This window comes from Triticum dicoccoides, chromosome 4B (assembly GCF_002162155.2).
Source record: "Triticum dicoccoides isolate Atlit2015 ecotype Zavitan chromosome 4B, WEW_v2.0, whole genome shotgun sequence".
NCBI lineage: Eukaryota > Viridiplantae > Streptophyta > Magnoliopsida > Poales > Poaceae > Triticum > Triticum dicoccoides.
This window is the reverse complement of record NC_041387.1, coordinates 223,066,689-223,091,661: the sequence shown is the minus strand read 5'-3', so window position 1 is coordinate 223,091,661 and position 24,973 is coordinate 223,066,689.

Below are 24,973 nucleotides of genomic sequence, written 5' to 3'. Positions count from 1 at the left end.
TAGCCAGTAAAAAGTTTGTAGGACAGCCTTAGCCACAAGGGATTTTGAACCGGCATTATGACCGCAATCCCCTTCGTGGATTTCAAGCAAAATCTCACAGCCTTCTGCAGGAGAAACGCAGCACTGAAACGCCCCCGAGACACTGCAGTGATGTAACTCGCCATTGACAATAGTCATGGACTTGGACCGCCGGATTATCTGTCTGGCCAAAACTTCGTCCTCGGGTAACTCGCCCCGGGTCATATACGCCAAGTAGGGCACCGTCCAATCCGGGATAGCATGAAGAACCGCCACCAATTGAGCCTCCGGGTTGGGAACAGCCAGATCCTCCTTCATTGGTATTTTGACCGACAGGTTATGCAGAACGTCCAGAAAGACATTGGGCGGCACCGGTTTACGCTGAGACCCGAGCCGGCTTAAAGCATCCACCGCTTCATTCTTGCGACGATCAATGTGCTCGACCTGGTAACCCTTGAAGTGACCAACAATGATATCCACCTCACGTTGATAAGCCGCCATGAGTGGATCCTTAGAATCCCAAGTACCAGACACTTGCTGAGCCACTAAATCAGAGTCGCTGAAGCAACGTACCCAGATTAAATTCATCTCCTTAGCCATCCGAAGACCGTGGAGCATGGCCTCATACTCAGGTGCATTGTTAGTATAGGGAAACATCAAGCGGAGAACATAACAAAATTTGTCACCTCGAGGGGAAGTAAGAACCACTCCAGCCCCCGAGCCCTCCAATTGCCTGGATCCATCAAAGTGAATAGTCCAGTATCTATTATCCGGTTTATCCTCCGGCGCCTGCAATTTTATCCAGTCATTGATGAAATCCATGAGCGCTTGAGATTTGATGGCCGTACGAGGCATATATTTTAACCCGTGAGGTCCAAGCTCGATAGCCCACTTAGCAACCCGGCCAGTCGCCTCCCTGTTCTGGATGATATCTCCCAAAGGGACGGAGTTGACCAAGTGATGGGATGGCCCTGAAAGTACTGCTTAAGCTTCCGGCTCGCCAAAAAAACTCCATATACCAGCTCTACCAATGTGGATATCTCTGCTTTGACTCAATAAGCACCTCACTGATATAATAAACCGGCCATTGAACTGGATACTCCTTACCAGCCTCCTTGCGCTCCACCACAATAGCCACGCTGACAGCCTGGGCTTTAGCAGCCACATATAACAGCAATGGTTCCTTATCAATGGGGGCAGCAAGAACAGGCGGCTCAGCTAACTGCTTCTTCAGCTCCTCAAACGCCACATTAGCAGCATCACTCCACACAAAGTTGTCTGTCTTTTTCATCATCTGATATAGAGGGATGACCTTCTCTCCCAACCGCCTGATAAACCGACTTAGCGCTGCAATACGACCCGCCAGCCGTTGAACATCATTGATACACACCGGTTTAGCTAGGAATGTAATAGCCTTGATCTTTTCCAGATTAGCTTCAATGCCCCTATTAGACACCGAAAAATCCAAGAGCTTACCTGCCGGTACACCAAAAACACATTTGGCCAAATTAAGCATCATCTTATAAACCCGGAGATTATCAAAAGTTTCCTTCAAATCAGCTATTAGCGTCTCCGCTTTCCTGGACTTCACCATGATATCATCCACATAAGCATGAACATTGCGCCCAATCTGATTGTGAAGGCAATTCTGCACACATCATTGATAAGTCGCCAGGGCACTATTGAGCCCAAAAGGCATAGATACATAGCAGAAGGCTCCAAAGGGAGTTATAAAGATTGTCTTCTCCAGGTCCTTAACTACCATTTTGATCTGATGATAACCAGAATAAGCATCCAGAAAGCTCAAACGCTCGCAACCCGCCATAGCATCAATAATTTGATCAATACAAGGGAGAGCAAAGGGATCCGTTGGACAGGCTTTGTTCAAATCTGTGTAATCCAAACACATATGCCAAGTGTCGTTCTTCTTGAGCACCAGCACCGAGTTAGCTAACCACTCAGGGTGAATAACCTCCACAATAAACCCAGCTACCAAGAGCCGGGCTACCTCCTCACCAATGGCCTTGCATCTCTCTTCATTGAAGCAGCGGAGAAACTGCTTGACCGATTTAAACTTTGGATCGGTATTAAGAGTGTGCTCAATGAGTTCCCTCGGTACACCTGGCATGTGAGAAGGTTTCTATGCAAAGATGTCCTGATTCTCACGGATGAACTCGATGACCGCGCCTTCCTATTTCGGATCCAGGTTAGCGCTGATGCTAAACTGCTTGGATGAATCGCCAGGAATAAAATCAACAAACTTAGTCTCATCAGCCGATTTAAACTTCAATGCCGGAGCATGCTCTATCGTTGGCTTTTTCAAAGACGTCATATCTGTCGGATCAACATTGTCCTTATAGAACTTCAACTCCTCTGTCGCACAAACCGACTCAGCATAGGCCGCATCGCCCTCCTTGCATTCCAAAGCGATCTTCCGGCTTCCATGTACTGTGATGGTCCCCTTATGACCCGGCATCTTGAGCTACAAATAAACATAACAGGGCCTCGCCATGAACTTTGCATAAGCCGGCCGTCCAAACAGGGCATGGTACAGGATCCTGATTTTCACCACTTCAAAATTCAATGTCTCTTATCTTGAATCATGATCATCTCCAAAAGCAACCTCCGGAGCTATCTTACCAACCGGGTAAGCCGATTTACCAGGCACCACAGCATGAAAAACGGTGTTTGATGGTTTAAGATTCTTGTATGTCAACCCCATACGACGGAAGGTTTCATAATACAAGATGTTGATACTGCTCCCTCCCTCCATGAGCACCTTGGTGAACTTATAACCTCCAACCTGAGGCACCACCACCAACGCCGGATGACCCGGATTATCCACCTGGGGCGGATGATCCTCTCGACTCCACACGATAGGCTGTTCAGACCAGCGCAAAAAACGGGGTACCACCAGCTAAACAGAGTTCACTACCCTCTTATGAAGCTTCTGATCACGCTTGCACAGGCTGGTGGTGAAGACATGATATTGCCCACTATTCAACTATTTCGGGTGATTCTGAGAACCTGACTGTTGCTGCTGTTGATTTCCCTATTGATTATAACCACCCGGGTTGCCCTGATTGCCGTGATTGCCATGCCCGCCTTGATTACCTTGAAACCCTGAACTGGAATTACCTCCACCATAACCCGACCCATGAGACCCAGGCCCTGAACTGCCGGACGGTCCATGATCATATCGAAAACGATCTGAGTTCTTGAACTCACGCATAATAAAGCAATCCTTCCAAAGGTGCATGGATGGCTTCTCTCGCGTCCCGTGCCTCGGGAAAGGCTGATTTAACAGGCGCTCAAGATTGACACCTGATCCTCCACTCCGCGGGGGCAGTTTACCCTTACGACGCTGGCCATTGTCCTGCGCATTGGTGTTAGCCAAAAAATCTGAATTACTAACCTCTTTACGCTTACCATTGTTCCCATGGCCCGCCTGGTTATGCTGCTCCCCTTTTCCATCGCCATTCTTCTTTCCGTTCCCCGGCTTCTCATCGTCACACTTGGGATCCTTGGAACTATCAGAATCGGCATGCTTAACCAAAGCTGCCATAAGTGTTCCCATGTCATTGCAATGATGCTTGAGCCGTCCCATCTTCAGCTTCAGCGGCTTAAACCGGCAATTGCCCTCCAATGTTATGATTGTTGAGTCAGCATTGATGCGGTCCGACTAATGCAAGATCTCTAAAACCCATCACATCCAATGGGTTGTTGATTCGCCTTCTTCTTGGACACAGGCGGCTAGATCCACAATTGACATGGGTTGCCTGCATGTGTCCTTGAAGTTCGTTATAAACTGGGCCTGCAACTTGGCCCATGACCAATGGAGTTAGCCAGCAAACTTTTCAACCAAGTGTGTGCCGTTCCATCCAACATCATGGTGAAGTATTTAGCGCTTGCCTCCTCATACACATCCAGCATCTCCATTGCCATCTCATAGCTTTCAACCCATGACTCGGGTGGTAAATCAGCAGTGTAATTGGGCACTTTACACGGACCGTTGAAATCCTTAGGCAGCCGCACATTGCGTAGAGCTGGGGTGAGACATGGCACCCCCCAAGAGCTGAAAGCAAGACCTGGTTCCACTGATGTTGTCAGACGAACCGGAGTAAGTTGATGGTCCGCGTACTGCGCCGCTAACTCGGCTTCTCGTCGCACTCTACCATTATCCACCATGTCCTGAGAATTTGCACCATCGCGCACCGGATTAAGCCCTCGAGGGGCGTCACAGTTCTTTGCCTGCTGTAACTCCTGCTCGGGCGAGGGGTTGAATGAATTCTATCGCGACTATACGAATAAGCTTGCTGCTGAACCATAGCCTTTTGAAGGAGATCTCTAGCCCGCCGTGTCTCAACCACCGCTGGAGACTCGTCCTCCATTGGTATAGCTTCCAACCATGATGCGGCAACGATCATGTTATCCAAAGGGGTGGAGTAGTGACCCGCGGTGTCGGCATGTATTGCGGAGGGTCATGGGTCCGTCGAGGTAGATCCATCGCCCGTGGCTGATCGGACACTCCTGTCACAGGTGCTTCAGTCTGGTTTACTACTGCCGCATTACTGGGTCCTGCTCCTAGCGTGCTGAAGAGATTCATTGCTTCATAAACCGGCGGCAGGAGAGACCCATGCCTCCTCTTCAACACGTTGTTTGAAGCGTTCTGATCCAGCATGAGCCGGTAATTCTCTGCCTGAATCCGCTGTGACTGGGCATCTAAAGCGGTCCGCTCATCATCCATTCTGGTTTCCTCAGCCGCCAAGTCCTCCTTGGGCTGAGTTATCTGATCTCGTAGCTTTGTGACCTCTGCGTTGTGCTGATCTTGATTATCCTGGGTAACCTATGTAGTCAGCAACATCGTCCAGGCGTCCAATAAATCGGACAGAACTTGAGCCAGCCGTCGCGCGGGGCCTCCTGCCCCGGCTGCCGATCCGGAAATCATCGCCGCTGCTGTTGAGGAGTGTTGCATGGGCTGCGTACCGGCCATGAAGATCGCAACCCGGTTTGGCGGTTCAAGGGGTTTCAGAATACTGTCGCCATCGGAGCAGCCCCAACCCGACCATCGGACTCCGGTTTAGATTCCGCACCATTGATGAATCCTACGAACGCACGCTTCATGGCGGGCTGAACCCGGGCAGGGCTTGCACGCTGAGCCGTCTCGATGAGGTCGGTGCAGATGTCCGGCTCAGGGCCCGGTTCGCCGATCTTGCCAATGAAGACATGAATTCCTCCAAAGGGGACCCGATACCCATACTCAATTAAGCCAGCCTCGTGGCCCCAACCTGCGTTGTCGATTTAGAACTTGCCGCGATGACTTTTGGTCATCCGGCCCACTGCTTATCCCTTGATTCCTTCAAAGTTGCCCTTTAAGAACTCGAAACCATCATGCCATAGCCCCATGGTGGGCGCCAATTGTCGTGGAATTATCATGTCAGATGTCTTAGTGTGAGGACTTAGTCATGGAGCCATCTCAATGAGATTAGCTTAAAGGGGTTAAACCGGACAAAGGACATGGGGAGTTTATACTGGTTCTGCCCGTTGCAGTGAAGGTAAAAGCCTACGATCCAGTTGTGGTGGAATTGATGGGGTCTCGATGTGCAGGGAGCGAATACGCTTTACCTATCTCTCGAGTTGTTGTTTCTTGTCCCTGAACCACCGCCTGATTGTCCCTTTATATACACAGGTTGACGCCCAGCGGTTTACAGAATCCCGAGGCCGGCTCATACGCGTGTCCGACTCGGTTTCTATCTTTTCCTATCTTACAATACAAGTTAAATATCTCATGGCGGTTTATGTCTTCGGGCCCTAATCCGCCTTTGGGCTCTGCGCCTTTATGTCCTGTAGCAAAGCGCCATACTCCTTGTCTTCATGGGCTTCAATACGAATGACTCCTTATGAGTATAACCCGGCCCCTCCTAGGCAGTTTATACTTAGTAGTTATATCCCCAACAGGGCTGGTCGTGTGCTAAACATATGAAATAAAAGTGTGGGCTAGATGGGCCACAGCTCCCGCACAACCCAGTTGATACCCTTCTCCGTCCCGAAAAAACAAAATTACTGAGCGCGCTACTGGGTCCCTACTGTCATCCTCACCATGTACAGTCATCTCCTTATTCCTCTCGATTGTTAACCATGTTGACAACACCGGAGGCGGTGCCGTGGTGAGAGAACCAAGGCGGGGGACAATGGTGAGGCCTAGGACGGGAACGAACAGGACTTAGGGAAGATCCATAGAGTTTTAGGGTGCGACGTGGCCATGATGCGTGCGTGGCAGCACAGCTAGCCGTGGGAGGCGGGAGTAGGTGGTCCTGCTGGCGCTAGTTTGGCTTTGGCGGCTGGAGGAACAATACTAGGGACAACCCTAGTAGTAGTGCGGGTTTAATGCCCACTAGTAGCTCGAGTCACCGCGCTACTAATAAGGCGCTACAGCTATTACTTAGCAGTAGCGTGTGCGACGTGCGCTACTGCTAATACACATAGCCGCAACGTTTGTTCTTTCTCGCGCTGCTGCTAATCTAGCTAGTAGCAGCGTGTTTACTATCCATCGCAACTAGTATTCTTTTTTCCATTTTTTTATTTTGAGTGTATTTATACGCCGTTATACAAATTTTGGTACAATACCAATTATGATGTTTATATCATTATGTCCACAACAGTGTGTCAAATGAAGGTGGATTAGGTTCTAGTGGAGGCAATATGTGGTGCATGTCAAAAGTATACTACTAATCCAAACATGATCTAGTTTGGACTAGGAGTACTTTCGATGTGCACCACATGTTGCCTCCACTTGAATCTAATCCGCCAGCACAAGCTATTTAATCATCATTATAGTCATTACCACCAACAGTAGTTATTTAATCATCATAGTCATAGTGTAGCACATCGTCATCTTCAAACACATTCTAGCTAGCTAATCACCACCAACACTAGCCGCGGTAGCTATCTAATCACCACCAACACTAGCTAATAATAATCATCATAGTCATTACCACTGACACTAGCTACGTAATCATCATAGCCATAGTGTAGCACATCATCATCTTCAAACTCATTTCTAGCTAGCTAATTAATCACTCCTGCTGCTCTCTCTGAGGTAAAATAACGTAAATCATGTGTAGCACTCCTTCATCAAGTTGGAGCATGTAGATGAAACTGTCTCCTAATCATGGGCTGCGCTTCTGATTGCTTCCCCCTAGTACTTCTCTGTGACCGTTCACAATTTTTCTCTAGTCTTTCACTATTAAGCATTACTCGCTATTAGAAATCATGTATGCACTAAAGTGCATTGGAGGATATCTTGGCTGTAATCTAACAATTCTCATGCGACCTTTAGTCTCGATCCAATGAGGCACAACATCCATCAGGAGTCCCTGTTGAAGAACCTCGTATAGTAACATACTTAGCAATCAAGTTTAGCTTAAAAAATAATGTATGCAAAAGATGCACTGAGGACAAATAGTAAAAATCTTACCATCTTTCCTAAATAGATGTGACCATAGTTAAGTACGAACACTATTGGTCGCACATTTTGAGTACTAAGATTTTCAAGTCCAGAAAAATAATTTATCTTGACAGTATGAAGGTCCTCAAGCCATGAAACATAATGACTTATCTACTTATCTCCTCGCAGTTTAGTTCAGCCCCGGGACAGTAGTAGGTCATGTCTACCAAGCGCTGGACATGTTTGCTTGAATGGAAATAAGCTGTCAATAGAAATTAGTTGTCAACTATTTTTGAATAAACAATATCAAAGACATAAATATGGTTGAGAAACTCACATAATAGTATAACTGGAGGCGTTTGCACATCGACCCAGATGTCGATATTACCTTCTATATTATCTTCCGGACGAATATCAAATGTGATAACCATATTAGGCTGAATTGCATAAGCCTTGCATAGTGCTTGCCAAGTTTTGCATCCAAAATAGGTGTAGGTGTCTGCGTTGTATAATTTTGCATGGAAAATACGACCATGCTCGGTCTTCAAGTAAACTCTCTTTACCACCATAGTAGTTTTCATAGGACTGAAACCTATCTTATCCAAAACAAAAAGTCTTGCATGGCAGGGGATATGCTAGTAGAATAGTAAAAAAATTAAATTATAAGTGGAAGCAAATGAAGAAGATGTCATGCTTAATTACGAAAAAAGACTTGTCGTTGTGACTTACTGTATCCACTTCGAAGTTCTCGTCCAGCTTGATGCTGAAGTGCCTATCATCATCTAGGAAGATTCTGTCACACAGGTCGCGCTTGTCTTTCACTGCCAGGAAAAGGCCTCCTAGTGGCGCACCAGTTTTGCCTACTAATGGTGCACTACTGGTGCGCCAATAGCACCACGCCATTAGAATTAAATACTAATGGCGGACCCCTGGGGGCCATTAGTATATCCCACCGTGCGCCATTAGTATGCCTCCCTGGGGGCCATATTTACCCATGTGCTTTGGCATACTAATGGCGCACTAGTGGGTGATGTGCCATTAGTGTCCTTTTTGCAGTGCGCCATTAGTGTGCTGAGTGGTGTGCCACTAGTATAAATATTAGGGATTAGTTTATTTTTCTTTTCTGATATTTTCACAGGTTACAAAATATATTATTGGATAGAATATAGACAGCACCACACAGCAACAACATATTCATCAAATACAATAGAAGATTAGTCTCCGAATAAAATTCATCATATTAGTCTCTGAATTCAAAAGACCGAACGAAGATAGAACATTACAAGTCTCGAGACCGCGAGTAGCGAGTTTGTCTTCACATTACAAGTTGATATCGATCATCTAAACTACCATCACATAGAAGAGAGATGCGGTCATCACGATGAGCATCATCGCGATAAAACTGGACTTCATCCGGTTCCTCTAACGCTCCCTCCTCTCTCGCGCGAGATAGCGCTCGTATCTAGATTCCGCCTCCGCCCTAGTGGTGTACCCTTTGTAACTGTTACCGCTGAAACGGTGAACCTGTCTCCGACACTCCTCCCAGTCATCGTAGACTCCGGGAACCTTACCCTTATACACGACATATGATGACATCTCTATGCACTAGCCAAACAAAACATTAGTAGCAATTCACAGACAATACATAAGCAATATATAAGTATGCAACAAAAGGATCGGAAGAGAAAAGCCAGACACTAATAGCACGATTCATGGTCCTACTAATAAATAGCATCGATTACATCTAAGTTGAATGACTGTCCAAACCAAAGAGACATACAAGTTCATCAAAGTTTAATTACAACATGGGATAATCGATGTTTGAGAACTACACATAGCATCACTACTTTCGACTCAACTCAGGGACCGGAGCGCGGATGAAGCCGCCGTCTCTCGTGATGGTCATGAAGTCACGGGCGTTTTCAGCCTGCATTTGTAGCGTTGTGTCTATATCAATGTTGGACGGTTGATATCTGAGGTAGAACTGCCCCGAGGTACGAAGGACATCTTGATGGATGATTTCTGCAAACTCCGACTGGATGCGGAAGAACTCTTGTCTGATGTCCGCGTCCTGGGTTGTCGATAAGCATGCGGCCCAATCTTTGAGATTATTTGGTAGCAGAAGGTGATTATGGTCCCGTACGATCGCCCGCATGTGATGGAGGGCATAGTAGGCATCCTTCTGACCACCAGGTGGCTGCTTGATGCAGGGGAACATCGTATTGTGGGTGAATATGTGCTTGACGTACTTACAAATTGGCCTGCTGAAGGTGCCTCCAGATTGGGCATAGACGGGGAGAACATCATCAAGAACTTTCTTGATATTTGTGTAGTCTATCTTCGACTTACGGTCCGAGTCGAAATACGTGGCCATGGAATATTTCGGGCTTAAGAGGATGAGTGTGCAATGTGTGTCACTGCACAAAACACAGAATGTTAGAAAAAAAGAACGATCGAAATCTATGAAATCATATGTTACGGGGCGGTGAGGGGATGACTTACTCGGGAAAGTAAGGCACGACGAAGTTATCCTTATCTGGGTTTGCTAGAATGATGCCTTCGAGGTGTGAACTCGCGACTTGCTGGTCCCTAGCGCTGCCCAAGATCTTGGCACACATGTATAAGGGGTCAACTATCACGATGTACGTGGTCTTGTCTCTAATGATCCGCATCTCCATACTCAGCGAAAATAGCCGAACGAAGGTGTAGTGCAGCGGATGAAGGTTAAACATAGCGAAGATGTCATCAAACCACAGGATGATCGTACCCCCGATGGTGCTATCCACAAAGCCCTTGCCCTCTGGCACCTTGGCCACGAAAACCGGGTATGACACATCATTCTGGGAGAGACGCCGCTTCTCCAAAGAAAGAACACTGTCATCCAGACTCCGCATAGCACCGGTTGCAGCATTGAGCAGATTTGTCGGTAGCATCGGCCTACCCGCCACATGCACCCTCCTCGAGATATCCTTAGGTGAAGGTGGCCTGTCTTGAGCACGGATCGTACTCGGTGCCGGCTGGTTCGCACCCTTGTTACTCATTCTTTTCTGTCCCTTCTTCTTCTCCTGTATTGGGATGGAGTTCTGCTCACAGACCGCCATCTTGAGTGTGTTGAGGCTGATAATATTTCGCACCTCGGCTATCTGAGGCTCGGTGAAGGCGGCAGCTGGAGGCGTCTCCTGAGAACTGAACGCCAGACGACGCCTGAGGGAGTCCTGGATTAGGGGGTATCCGGACAGCCGGACTGTGTACAACGTCCGGACTATTGAAGCGTGAAGATACAAGACTCAAGACTTCGGCCCGTGTCCGGATGGGACTCTCCTTTGCGTGGAAGGCAAGCTTTGCAATCCGGATATAGTTGTTTCCTTCCTTGTAACCGACTCCATGTAAACCAGAGCCCTCTCCGGTGTCTATATAAACCGGAGAGATTGGTCCTTAGAAGGCCGATCACAATTACAATCATACCATTATAGGCTAGCTCTTAGGGTTTAGCCTCTACGATCTCGTGGTAGATCAACTCTTGCACTACCCATATGATCAATATTAATCAAGCAGGAAGTAGGGTTTTACCTCCATCGAGAGGGCCCGAACCTGGGTAAACATCTGTGTCCCTTGCTTCCTGTTACCATCAGCCTTGACGCACAGATCGGGACCCCCTACCCGAGATCCCCCAGTTTTGACACCGACATTGGTGCTTTGATTGAGAGTTCCTCTGTGTCGTCGCTGTCAGGCTCGATGGCCCCTTCGATCATTGTCAACGACGCTGTCCAGGGCAAGACTTTCCTCCCCAGACAGATCTTCGTGTTCGGCGGCTTCGCACTGCGTGCCAGTTCGCTTGGCCACCTGGAGCAGATCGATGGCTATGCCCCCGGCCACCAGGTCAGGTTCAGAAACTTGAACTATACAGCGGATATTCACGGGGACTTGATCTTCGATGGATTCGGGCCAGCGTCAGGACCGCTGAAAAGTCTTGATGATCATGGCTTAGACCTGCTGTCAGACGATGCTCGGGATATCACCCCGGCAGAAGGCTCGGATTTAAATCCGGGGCAGGTTGCGTTGCCTAAGGACTGAGGGCTGGACCCCGCCCCGCAGGCCGTAACCTCATCGGCGATGGAGCCGAACACAGGCCTCACTTCTGAGGTAGCCTGTGACTCTAGACCCCCGGATTCATATCCGGTCGTAGGTTCCAGTCCGCGCATCCCCGAGCCCACCGAGCCTGGTTGGGCTCCGGTGTTTGAGTTCACCGCGGCAGACGTCTTTCAGCACTCGCCCTTTGGCGACATGATGAACTTACTGAAGTCTCTCTCTTTGTCAGGAGACTCTGGGCCGAACCATGTCCGGCTTGAGTGGGAAGCAGACGACGACGGAATTCGTTGCCCACCCACCACCCACTTCATTGCCACGATTGATGATCTAACCGACTTGCTTGACTTCGACTCCAAAGACATCGGCGGTATGGACGACGATGTAGGAGAATCACAGGAGCCACCGCTCACAGGGCGGTGGACGGGCACCTCCTCAAATGATATATGTATGGTGGACACTCCGAAGGAAACCAATGGCGACGAGACAACAGAGGATAACCCCTCGGGAAGAAAAACAAATCATGGGCGTCGTCGGTGCCGCTCAAAGCCCCGCCACAGCAATACCGGCCTCGGAGATGAAAGTAATCCGGATGGCATCGAAGAACAATGTGACCATGACCAGCTCGCCTTCGAGTAGGCCGAACAGGAAGATGATCAGGTCAGGCCAGAAGAACAGGCAACAGACGGATACCCGGAGGAGGGCAACTACATGCCCCCCTCTGAAGATGAGATTAGCCTCGATGACGACGAATTCGGCGTGCCTGAGGACCCCGTGGAGCAGGAGCGCTTCAAGCATAGGCTTATAGCCACTGCAAGGAGCCTGAAGAAGAAGCAGCAGCAACTCCAAGCTGATCAAGACCTGCTCATAGATAGATGGACTAAAGTCATGGGAGCCGAGGAACATGGACTCGAGCGCCAAACGGCTGACAGGCCACCCCGTGGCCAGGATAAAACGGCATATCAGCCCGAATACCAGCCCGCACCCCCACGCCGATACACTATGGACCAGGGCAACAGGCAAGACCTGCAAGATATTCTGGAAAGCAAAGCAGGATAGCCAAGATCGATCTACGGATCGCGGGGGCGTGCCCCAGCGCGCGATGATGATCGTCGCGCCAGATACATCATCAACAAGTCCGACCAGGCCGAACACACCAACCCTGACCAATTCGAACTACGTAGCCATATAGCCCGGCACAAAGGCGCCGCACACCCCCTCTGCTTCACCGACGAAGTTATGGATCATGAATTCCCAGAAGGGTTAAAACCTATAAACATCGAATCATACGATGGCACAACAGACCCCGCAGTATGGATCAAAGATTTCCTTCTCCACATTCACATGGCCCGCGGAGATGATCTACACGCCATCAAGTATCTTCCCCTTAAGCTCAAAGGACCAGCTCGGCTCTGGCTGAACAGCCTACAAGCAAATTCCATTGGTAGTTGGGAAAACCTGGAAGACGCATTCCTCAATAACTTCCAGGGCACATATGTGTGACCACCAGACGCCGATGACCTGAGCCACATTACTCAATAGCCCGGAGAGTCAGCACGGAAATTCTGGAGTCGGTTCCTTACTAAAAAGAACCAAATAGTCGACTGTCCGGATGCCGAAGCACTGGCGACTTTTAAGCACAATATCCGTGACGAGTGGCTCGCTCGACACCTCAGCCAGGAAAAACCCAAGTCCATGGCAGCTCTCACAACCCTAATGACCCGCTTTTGCGCGGGTGAAGATAGCTGGTTGGCTCACAGCGGCACCACGCCACATTCTGGCACTTTGGGCGGCCGCGATGCTAACGGCAAGCCACGGCGTAACTGACATAAGAGAGGGAACAATGGCGACAGCACTGAATATACGGCGGTCAACGCCGGACTCAGCGGATCTAAGTTCGGTCAGCGGAAAAAGCTTTTCAAAAGAAAGAATCAGGGACCATCCAGCCTGGATCGCATACTGGAGTGCTCGTGAAAAATTCATGGCACCCCGGACAAGCCAGCCAACCACACCAATAGAGACTGCTGGGTGTTCAAACATGCCGGTAAGATAAACGCCGAAAACAAGGACAAGGGGCTGCACAATGACCATGAAGAAGAGCCCCAGCATCTGAATATGGGGGGGCAATAGAAATCCCCCCCCCCAAGTGAAAATGGTCAATATGATCTACGCCACTCACATCCCCAAGCGGGAACGGAAGCAAGCACTACGGGATGTCTATGCGATGCAGCTAGTCGCCCCCAAATTCAACCCATGGTCAGCTTCTCCGATCACCTTTGATCATAGGGATCATCCTACTAGCATCCGTCATGGCGGCTCAGCTGCATTTATCTTAGACCCAATCATTGACGGATTCCACCTCACGCGAGTCCTTATGGACGGCGGCAGCAGCCTTAACCTGCTTTATCAGGACACAGTGCGCAAGATGGGCATTGACCCTTCAAGGATCAAGCCCACCAAAACCACCTTTAAATGTGTAATTCCTGGAGTAGAGGCCCGCTGTACAGGCTCTATAACACTAGAAGTGGTCTTCGGATTCCTGGATAACTTCCGGAGTGAAGAATTAATCTTCGATACCGTCCCTTTTTATAGTGGTTACCACGCACTGCTCGGACGAACCGCATTCGCTAGATTCAATGCGATACCACATTACGCATACCTCAAGCTCAAGATGCCAGGACCGCGCGGGGTTATCACTGTCAATGGAAATATGGACCGCTCCCTTCGAATAGAAGAGCATACGGCAGCCCTTGCGGCAGAAGTACAATGCGGCCTACTCCGACAAACCAATCCGGCGACAACTTCGAGCACCGTCAAGCGAGTCCGGAGCACCCCACAACAGGATCATCAGCAATGCCAAGAGTGTGATTAGCAGTCCGGCCTTCGCTCAAGCCCCTTCAAAGCAGCATTCGTGCCACGCATACATAATTATGCACTCAAGATACCATGGGCATAGGTGGAGGCGCATCAACGACTCAGCCAATAGTGCGGGTAACCACCAAATACCTTCATACTCTTTCCCTCTTACCTTCCAGGACACAGCATTAGTGCAGCATCCTGAGAAGAGCCGAATTGCCGGACTTATATGGGAGAGACATCCAAGGAGGCAACAGACATTGTGCACAAAAGAAAATACCCAGGTGGAATCTATTTATGATCATTATACCTGCTTTATCTATCCGTACACAGCCAGCCCCTGGATAGGACATGTCAAGTAGTCCTATTTTATCTCCGCTTAATGCATCCATTGTAAACATTATTCGTCAATGTGAGATATTATATAGCGTCATTATTCTTATTTGAGCATTTTTTCTCTTATAAATGTTTATTTGGTATTGCATCCGTACACCTTGGTATGGTCAGTTCGCCAGGGGCTTCTCATGGCGCCCCGTAATATGGCAAATAAAGTCCAAACACTTTCTACAGTGCGGCACCCCAATCTTATACCACTATATGCATCAGCTCCGAATCATGTCTTGGGTCTACAGTTGGGATAGCCCGGCTCCCTTGTTTTTGTGCCTTACATTCCGTTATATCGGCTAAGGTAGCGCAGGGAGAACTACTGCGATTGTGTCCTGTTTCTTCCGGACGAGCACCTCAGTAGAGAAAGCCGAAAACTGACCGGCATGATGTGGCGAGAGCTGGTCGCTGTTCGAGAGGTCTTAAAATCCTTAAATATTTTCCTCTTTAGGCGATAAATCGGCTTTGTCCGATCTAGGCGTGTATAGCGCCCCGATTCGGCCTTCCGGATTCTAGGGGGTTCGCCAAAATTTAAAATTGTAGACTTCTATGGCTAAGTGAAAGTTATAAATCCGCATAGTCCGATTGCTTGTTTGCTGCACGAGACACCTCCTTAAGGGAGCAAACATTTGGATAAAGAGTGTCTGGGTTTTCCACGAACACCCCAGTACTATTTACGTGGGGGAGGAAGCCGACGACTGGCCTACTTTCAGAATTTTATAAATAGCCGCACAGAAGGTAATATTTTAAATAACGAAAGCGCTACATAGGGCAAGTAACTTCGTCTTTAAATTACAAACATGACAGAAGTGAATTCATTCTAAAATAGCATCCTTGGTACACTCATTGGCGACGAGACGAGCACCCTTCATCACGCCATCATAGTACATCTCCGGATGGCAATGCGCCTTGCCCTCCGGTGGCCTGTCCTTGACCAGCTTCTCCGCATCCAACTTGCCCCAATGCACCTTGACGCGGCAAAAGGCCCGACGGGCACCCTTGATGCAAACATATTGCTTGATCACTTCAAGCCGTGGGCAGGCATCCACCATCCGCTTGATCAGGCCAAAGTAGCTACTGGGAAGGAGCTACCCAGGACACATCCAGACTATGAAGCCCTTCATAGCCAGTTCGGCCGCCCTGTGGAGTTCGACCAACAGCTTCAGTTGGTTGCTCAAAGGCATCGGATGTTCGGCCCCAGCATACTGGGACCAGAACAATTTCTCCGTTGAGCACCCCTCCTGGGCACGGTATAACTCTACAACGTCTGATATGCTGCATGGCAGATCTGCAAATGCCCCTGGAGAGCTCCGAATTCGAGTAAGTAAAAGAAATGCCTCCTCCACATGTTTGCTTTACATAAAGAACTTCTTACCCGCTGCTATCTTTTTGGCCTCTTGGATCTCCTGCTGTGCTTTCTCGGCTTCGGCCTTGGAGTCTTTCAAATTTACACGAGCTTCGCAAGCTCGGCTTCTTTCATCTTCAGGTCATGCTCCACGGACTCGCACTTCTTGCCGAGGTCCTGGAGCTCTTGCTGTACCTCACCCACTCTAGCAGTTTGCTTTTTGCGCTCCTTGCATTCCAAGGCCTCTTTGTCTTCGGCCTCGGACAATGCTTTCTTCAGGGACGCCACTTCGGCGGTGGCCCCTGTTACACAGTCACGATGCTTTAGCGTTAGACTGACCAATTTTGCCTATCTTTAAATACATGCGAGCGGGGAATCGCTTACCTTTATTCTCCTCGAGCTGCCTCTTTGTGAGGCCGAGCTCTCCCTATGCCTGCTCCAGATCCTGCGTCAGTTCGGCAACCTCGGCAGTACGGGCAGCAGCAGCAAGCAGCACAGCCTGCTTCTGCACATGAATATTTATTGTTAGACTCCTGTGGATTTTAATTGACCCTCCGTTTGGTTTTTCTTTCCGAACACCAAACAGAGTATCAAGGGCTACTACCTATCGGGTGGTAATTTTACACATATTTATTAATTACCTCAAAGTCTGTCAAGAGGCTGGTGCAATCTTCGCTTAGTCCGCTCTTGGCGGACGAAACCTTCCGAATCACCGAACTCATAAGAGATCGGTGCTCCTTATCCATGGAAGCGCCTCGCAGCGCTTCCAGCAGATAATCCGGCGACTCGGGCGCACCGGAAGTCCTCGATGCAGATGGCTCGCCCTCCCTAACGAGGGGCTGTCCGCCTGGGTTCGGAACCATTGAAGGTTCCGCAAAAGTGTTCGGCTAAGAGCCCGGCCTATTGTGGCTCTCATCGACACGATCCGCAGGGACCTCGAACCCCGCGTGTCCGACATCTGGGACCCCGCCTCAGGGCGTCTCTAGAGTCACCTCCCCCCGCTCCGGGAGCCTCCGGTACAACACCTCCGTGTCGTCCGCGGGTTGAGGAGTAGTGCCTGTCGGAAGCGAATTCATCTCCGAATCGCTCAGAGACCCGGAGGAAGATACCTCGGGGTGATCCCTGGCCGGACTGCACATATATTTGGCATTAAACAAAAGCTATAGAGTGAAGGTATGGTGGAGTGCGGACACTTACGATCGCACTGGGGGCTTCCCCATCGGCAACCACCCCTCCTCGCTGAGAGCGGTCGTGGGAGTAGTCCGAAAGGGACACCTTCCCCTACTTGGATGCCCCAGCCTCCCCTCCCGGGGCGGTTTTCCTGTTCTTCTCCCCCCCAGTGGGGGGAGGTAGAATCTCTTCCTGATTTCCCCCTGCCTTTGCGGGGGGAATCTGTCTCGTCGTCATCAGACGACAGGGGTTTGACGGCCTTACAACGAGGGCCTTTTCCGGCCCCCCGGTCCGCCTCCCCGGGCCCCTCATCCTTTCTGTATGGGGCGTCTTCTTCTTCTTCCTCCTCCCCTTCGTGGGAGGAGTCTGCCTCATCGTCTTCGGACGAGGCTTCTGCACAACCTTACGCCGGAGACCCTTTCGGATCCCCGGAGCCTTCTTCTCGGCCTTCTTCTCCGCCACCTTGTACGGTGCCGGGACCAGCATCTCCGTCAGGAGAGCATCAGCTGGGCCTTCAGGCAGCAGAGACGGACAGTAAACCTGCTCCGCTGTCTCCACATAATCCTGAAGCAAACATGCATAACTACTTAAGGCTATCCCATGAATATATTGGGGAAGAACCGGGTCCAGTGGCAGTCTGAGAACTCACCTGACTAGGAGCCCGCGCGGCGTGAAGCCCGCGGTCCTCGGATGTGGGAGGAGGTACTTCAGAGGCCTTGAATAGCACCTTCCATGCGCCTTTGTGCGTCATGTCGTAGAGCTTCCGGAGCATCTAGTGTTCGGTTGGGACGGACTCCCACAGATTGACTGCCCGCCTTTGGCATGGCAGAATCCGGGGAACGAGCATGACCTGGATCACATTGACAAGCTTGATGTTCTTGTACTTCATGCTCTTGATGCAGGTGTGGAGTCCTGTCAGCTCTGTAGATTCGCCCCAGGACAGGCCCTTCCTTTCCCAGGAGGTGAGCCGCATGGGGGCTCCATATCTGAATTCGGGGGCCGCCGCCCAATTGGCACCGCACGGGTTGGTGATGTAGAACCACCCCGATTGCCATCCTTTTACGGTCTCCACAAAGGAGTCGTCCAGCCAGGTGACATTAGGCATCTTGCCCACCATGGCTCCTCCGCACTCCGCTTGCTGGCCGCTTACAATATTCGGTTTCACGCAGAAGGTTTGCAGCCATAGGCCGAAATGAGGTCGGATGCGGAGGAAGGCCTCGCATACGACGATGAACGCCGAGATGTTGAGGATAAAATTTGGGGCTAGATCATGGAAATCTAGCCCGTAGTAGAACATGAGCCCGCGGACGAAGGGATGGAGTGGAAATCCTAGTCCACGGACGAAGTGGGCGACGAATATGACCCTCTCGTGGGGTCCTGGGGTCGGAATGACCTGCCCGGCGTCCGGTAGCCGGTGCGCTATGTCCGCGGCCAAGTATCCGGCCGCCGAAGATTTGTGATGTGCTTCTCCTTGACGGTGGAAGCCACCCACTTGCCTCCTGCCCCAGACATGTTTAGCTGTGCGGAGAAGATTTGGGCTTGGGCGCTGGAGCTCGAGGGGGCAAGAGTGGGCAAAGGAGGAAGAGGGTGTGGGTGAAAATGGGGAAATATTATCCCTTTATAGAGGAGCCGAAAGCGGTGCGCCTCCCCACTTGCACATTGGGAATCGCTTGCTTCCCAAGCGCCATGATTGATGGCGTGGTGGGATTACCCATACTCGTATTGATGAGAATCCCATGATAAGGGGACACGATCTCTGCCTTGACAAGACGTGTCAAAGGAACCACCTCGCAATATGCATTGTAGCTGGTTCTGGGAAAATGGTTCGAATAATAATCCGACCGTAATAACATGTCATGTCATCAGAAAAAGTTGTCAGCAGATTGCGTTCGTAAAATGTCATTCTCTCTACAGCAGTGTGCAAAGATCATTTTGTGGGTCTGGACATGATTCAAGTGTTCAATAATTACTTTGGAGTTTTCAGATAAGGAACCCGCCTTGCAATGCCGAAGACAATACTGCGCGTCGGACTCATCGTCATTGAAGCCTGGTTCAGGGGCTACTGAGGGAGTCCTAGATTAGGGGGTATCCGGACAGCCGGACTGTGTACAACGTCCGGACTATGGAAGCGTGAAGATACAAGACTCAAGACTTCGGCCCGTGTCCGGATGGGACTCTCCTTTGCGTGGAAGGCAAGCTTGGCGATCCGGATATTGTGTTTCCTTCCTTGTAACCGACTCCATGTAAACCCTAGCCCTCTCCGGTGTCTATATAAACCGGAGAGGTTGGTCCTTAGAAGGCCGATCACAATTACAATCATACCATCATAGGCTAGCTCTTAGGGTTTAGCCTCTATGATCTCGTGGTAGATCAACTCTTGTACTACCCATATCATCAATATTAATCAAGCAGGAAGTAGGGTTTTACCTCTATCGAGAGGGCCTGAAACTGGGTAAACATCTATGTCCCTTGCTTCCTATTACCATCAGCCTTGACGCACAGATCGGGACCCCCTACCCGAGATCCACCGGTTTTGACACCGACAACGCCTGTTGCAATCGGGTTTCTCCGTGGTACCAGCTAGATAGCGATCGTCTTTTTTAGGGTTGGGTTCTTGAGAAGTAGGCCCCAAGAATTCGTCATCGTACCCATGTTCGGAAAAGTACTTATCGACATTGGTAAATGTACCATCGTCGTTGTCGTCGTCGACCGGATCATGTGCCATATGTATGTTCGAATCCTGTGCCATAGGGATGTCCGGCATGTCCGGTAGCGTTGCGGCAGTCTTTCCATGGCTTGGCGCCGGCACGACTGGTGGTGTTGTCTTTGGGGTGGTGTCCCCCGCCCCCAAACGAATTTGGCTCTTTGGCCAAAGCAGGGGCCAGCTTATGCAGTCGTTGAGGGTCATCACATCATCTTCGTCGGCCCCGGCGGGTCAAATTTGAGGTAACAACTCGTCGCAGCCTGGCAGCACCCGAACCAGTTGAACCCTATACACGATGGGTGGCATCGGATTACCGTGGAACATGGGGTTGCCCGGTTGAACGATTCTGCCCTTGGCGACATCAACCAACTCGTCATTCACGAAGTGCAGGAGAGTGCACGAAACATCGGCGGCGCCCTGCGAAAACATGTTGGGCGTCAGGGATGCCCAGTCAAAGGCAAGGAGATGAAGTCATCAGCCGAGAGGCTTAGTTACCGTGATGCCGTCGAGCTCGGCTAATGTCGAGGCACCACCAACGGCGGGCGTGCAACTGACGGAGGGGCTGCTTGCTGGCGAGGTGCCGGCCGGTGTACACCCGGGTGCATTAAGCTCCAATGCCCGTGCCGGCACCGGAGACACGAATACCGCCTCCGCCGGAGATACCAATGGCGCCGCCTGCGCGTTGTGCGAGTTGGTGCCCGTGAAGCTGGGAACCGGGGGCGGCCCCTGTTGGCCGCCCGCAATCCACGTCGCCAGCCCCTGAATCAAGGTTGGCACCATGGCGGTGAGCATCGTTCCCAGTTGTTGTTGCACTTGCTCTTGGACAATCTCCGTAATCCGCGCCACTTGTGCCTTGAGTTCTTTAACCTCGCGCGACTGGCTTTCCAAGCTTCTCTTTTTCTCCTTTCGCCCACCAGCAGTATAGTATGAAGACCATTTTGTGGACAAGCCTTTGCCGGCCACACGACCAGCTGACGACGGCTTACTGAGCTTATCCTTGTTTTTCATTACGTTGAACGCCCTATTTAGAGTGTTGTCCCAAGGGGAGGTCTGAGACGACCCCACTCTACTTCTTTCAGTCTCTTGCAGAAGGAATGTGGACCATATAGAAATTTGGCTTCATTAATTAGAATGCAACCATATGGAGCGAATTACGCGGGGGTGTATTCCTTACCAGAACAAGCTCAAGCGCCCTGGTCTTCGGATCCGTGGTAAGCTCCTTTGTTACCAGGTCATCCTTGTACCGGGCCCTGACAAAGTTCCTGGTCTGCTTGTCATGGTATTTCTCGAAGCGGGGAGGTAGGCCTTGCTCGGCACGCTCCGCGTCCTCCTTGTCCCATATAGGCTCCGCCACTCTATAACCACCGGGACCGAGTTGGTGGACCCCTATGTTCAACTCCCGCATTTCTTTCCTCCACTGACTTGATTCGGAGGTTGCGCTGCTCTCGCACTTGATCTTGAACTCCTTGTAGTCATCTTCGCTGATCGAAGGATTTTTCGCCTTGATCTTCTCATAACTATCACCTTTGTCAATCATTCTCTTCACCGCGCTTCTCCAAGTAGACAGGGCCGTGCTCATCCTCGTGAGGGCGGCACTGTTCACTTTATTCCCTGAGAGGCATGTGTTTGCAAAGTCAGCGGGGAACTTGTATCGTTCGTGCAGCTTCGTGAAGAGGAGGCTACGCAAATTCCCTCGGTCCTTGTGCCTTAGGTTCTCGGTGTTGATCGAGACAGTGCTCCGGAGAATGCACCCAAGCTGAACCGAGTACCCCTTGACTAATTCTTTGGGCGCCGTTGGATGCCCGTCGGAGTGCACTTCAGTAAATTCCTCCTTGACGCTGCCGAGCACGTTCGGGCGCCGGTCCTTCCGTTGCCTCTTCGGTTGGCTGGCATCTGTGTGTGCGCTGCCATCATCAGTGGTGGCATCCTCGGCGGCACCATCAGTGGTGTCATCCCCGACGCCACTAGGGCTTGTGTAGTCAGGAACGGTGTCTTCCGCGGCGGCCTCATAGCGGTGAGGTTCTTCCTCCATCTCCTGGGACAGCTCCCAGAATTGCTTGCTGCCCGAACCGCCGGCCTCATCGTTGTGGGCCATGTTTCGCTCTAAATAGGAAAAAAGTTTGGTCAAAAAGTTGGTTATTGTTAAGGAACAAGATCATGGTCACATCATTTAGGGTTTGTCGATACCAAGGCATCCTAAAAGCTAAGCTTTTATCATTTAGGGTTTGTCAATGCCGAGGCACCCTAAAAGCCTAAGCTTTCATCATTTAGGTTTTTATCGACACCGAGGCGCCCTAAAAGCCAAGTTTTTATAATTTAGGTTTGTCAACTCTAAGTTGGGCCTAATCACTTGGCTCTATTGCCACCTATGGTGTAATGCAGCAAGAATAAAGGGGCAGTTGATCCTACTTAATTAAGTACTAAGATACCCCGGCCCATGCATTAGTAGCAAGTACCCCATATGTCCGATTTTTAGCAAAGTCATGCTAAAATTCATGGAAAATTTCAGCATGACCTTTGCTGAAAATAGGACATAAGGAGTACCTGAATTTGCCAGAACGGGAGTTTATCGACATTCTGGCAAACTCAAGGGCCTCTCGGGGTACCTGCAAAATCATCACGACACGATGGTCGGAGACAAAACCCAGCAAACTAGCACCACAATGTGCCTCTACTTTCATACGGATGAAAAGGCCACAGACCATATGGTCCTCTGCTTTCATATGGACAAAAATCAGCTCAACTTATGTGAGCTTCCATTCCAGATCTAATAGGTCACCCAACAAAAAATCATCAATAGTTTAGCAAGTCTGTACCCTCAAGAATGAACATATAGCAATATCTGTTGTCCCCCCATAACATACGGAAATCTAGCTGAAGAAGAGCGGAAATCTACACTCTGGAGGAAACACACATTTACACAAAGTTCACGACAAACAAACCAACTCATACCTCCTAGAACAACAGAGCAAATTCCACTACTAACACCACTAAAATTCTTATATGTAATTACACTGTATATTCACTTTATAATTACAGAGAGATTAATCTGAAATTACAACAAAAAGATTACAGCTAAAGAAGTAATTACAGCAAGAATACTCTGTAATTACATCAAAGATACATTAAACAATCAAATTGAAGTGCACTGCAATTACAATGAGATTGCATTAAAAGTACACTGGAACAAATGCAAGACTAAACCACTGAATTATAGTCAAAATGCACTCAAATAACACTGCAATTACATATAATATTTACACTAAAACACACTAAAAATGCACTGACAACACACAGTAATTACACTACCATAGTACAGATAAAATCCACTAAAAATAACACTGAAAACTAGACCCTGCATGATAATTGATAGGTAACTTAAATGTGATTTGGAACCCTAAATAAGCATACAACTACAGAGCAAGAACAGAAAGTTTGCTGCCTATTCAAACACAGAAACAAAACACTACTTGAAACTCTAATCTAAAGAAACTGAAAACATAACTTCATAAAATGGCGAGGCAATCTAACACCTAAAACAGGGCACTTACAGGGTGTTCTACAGTGTCCCATTGTGAACCAATTGAGCATTTGCACATACATATACAAACAAAACGAGCCAGCCGATTCAAGGAAAATATGCCCTAATCCAAATGGCCATACATAGTAGATGAATCTCCTATAGCAGATTAATCACTCATGAAGCCCAATCCAAGTGCACGAACTGGACAGACCACGTACATCAAACACAAATGTCAACATGACACTCGTCTAGTGCTCCAAGTGCATTGCCAGACCACTTCCACTTGTAACCATCAGGTGGTTGAACCAAAGGATGAGGAAACTTAATGAACTCCCCAGTTAGAGAAAGAATGGTTGTTAAGACATCAGAAAAATACCTACTAATAGTCTCTAAAAACCGCTTGTAAGCACCATGTAGCAACCTCATTTTGAGACCATGTCCAACTACCAACAAGAAGATAGCAGCCTTTTCTTCGACGGTAACATATACACTATCATAGAGTCGACACTTCTCACGCAAGATGGTGCACAAGGCATGGAAGTTCTGCTTAGTTAAACACAATGCATATGCAAGAAACCTATTCTAATAGATCTCACATGATTCTGCTACATTGCAATTATCTAATTGTAAGATGTTGTGCACACAATAAAACATGCATAGCATACAAGAAGACATCAATAAAGAATTTGCATAAGTTTGGATCAAGAATTACCTTCAACCTGGTAGAAGAACACCACTGCAATCTGGGAGAAGATTACCACTGCAACCACCAGTACACCACCGCAATCTTGGACAGAACAGCAGGTCAACCTGCAAAATAAAACCAGTAGAGGATGAGGGTTCATCTCGAGCTGTTCGAATGGAGATGGGGCTCTGTACTGCAATATGCTACCGCAAGACCACATGATTCAGAATACCTTCAACCTGGGAGAACTACACCATTACAACCAACAGTACAGCTTGGCAATCTCGTACAGAACAATAGCTAAACCTGAAAAAACAAACAACAGAGGGTCAGGGTTCATGTTGAGTAGCTCGAATGGAGAGGGGGTGGAGATGGGGCTCGGGAGGAGACGGGGACAGGTACTAGGTCATAGGAAAGGGACGAAGATGGGGAGGTAGTAGGCGGTAGAGGTCCGAGACAACGGAAGTGCCAAGCAGCCCGCCACGAACACCGCGATGGGGATTAGGGGTGGGGTGGGGGGGGGTGCTGGCGGGCGGGGCGACCCGGGTCCATGACAAAGGGGGAAGGACGAGATGAGAGCGGCGCGGGGTGGGGAAGATGGCCGGAGGGAGAGCTGCCAGCGAAGAGATGGACGGCACTGACCTAGTCGGGTGAAGCAGCACGAGGGAAGGGGTCTGGCTCGGCCGCTGAGGTGCGGGGACGGCGATGGCCGCGGCTAACACGGTGGCGAGGCTCGGGATCTGGCAGAGAAGGCG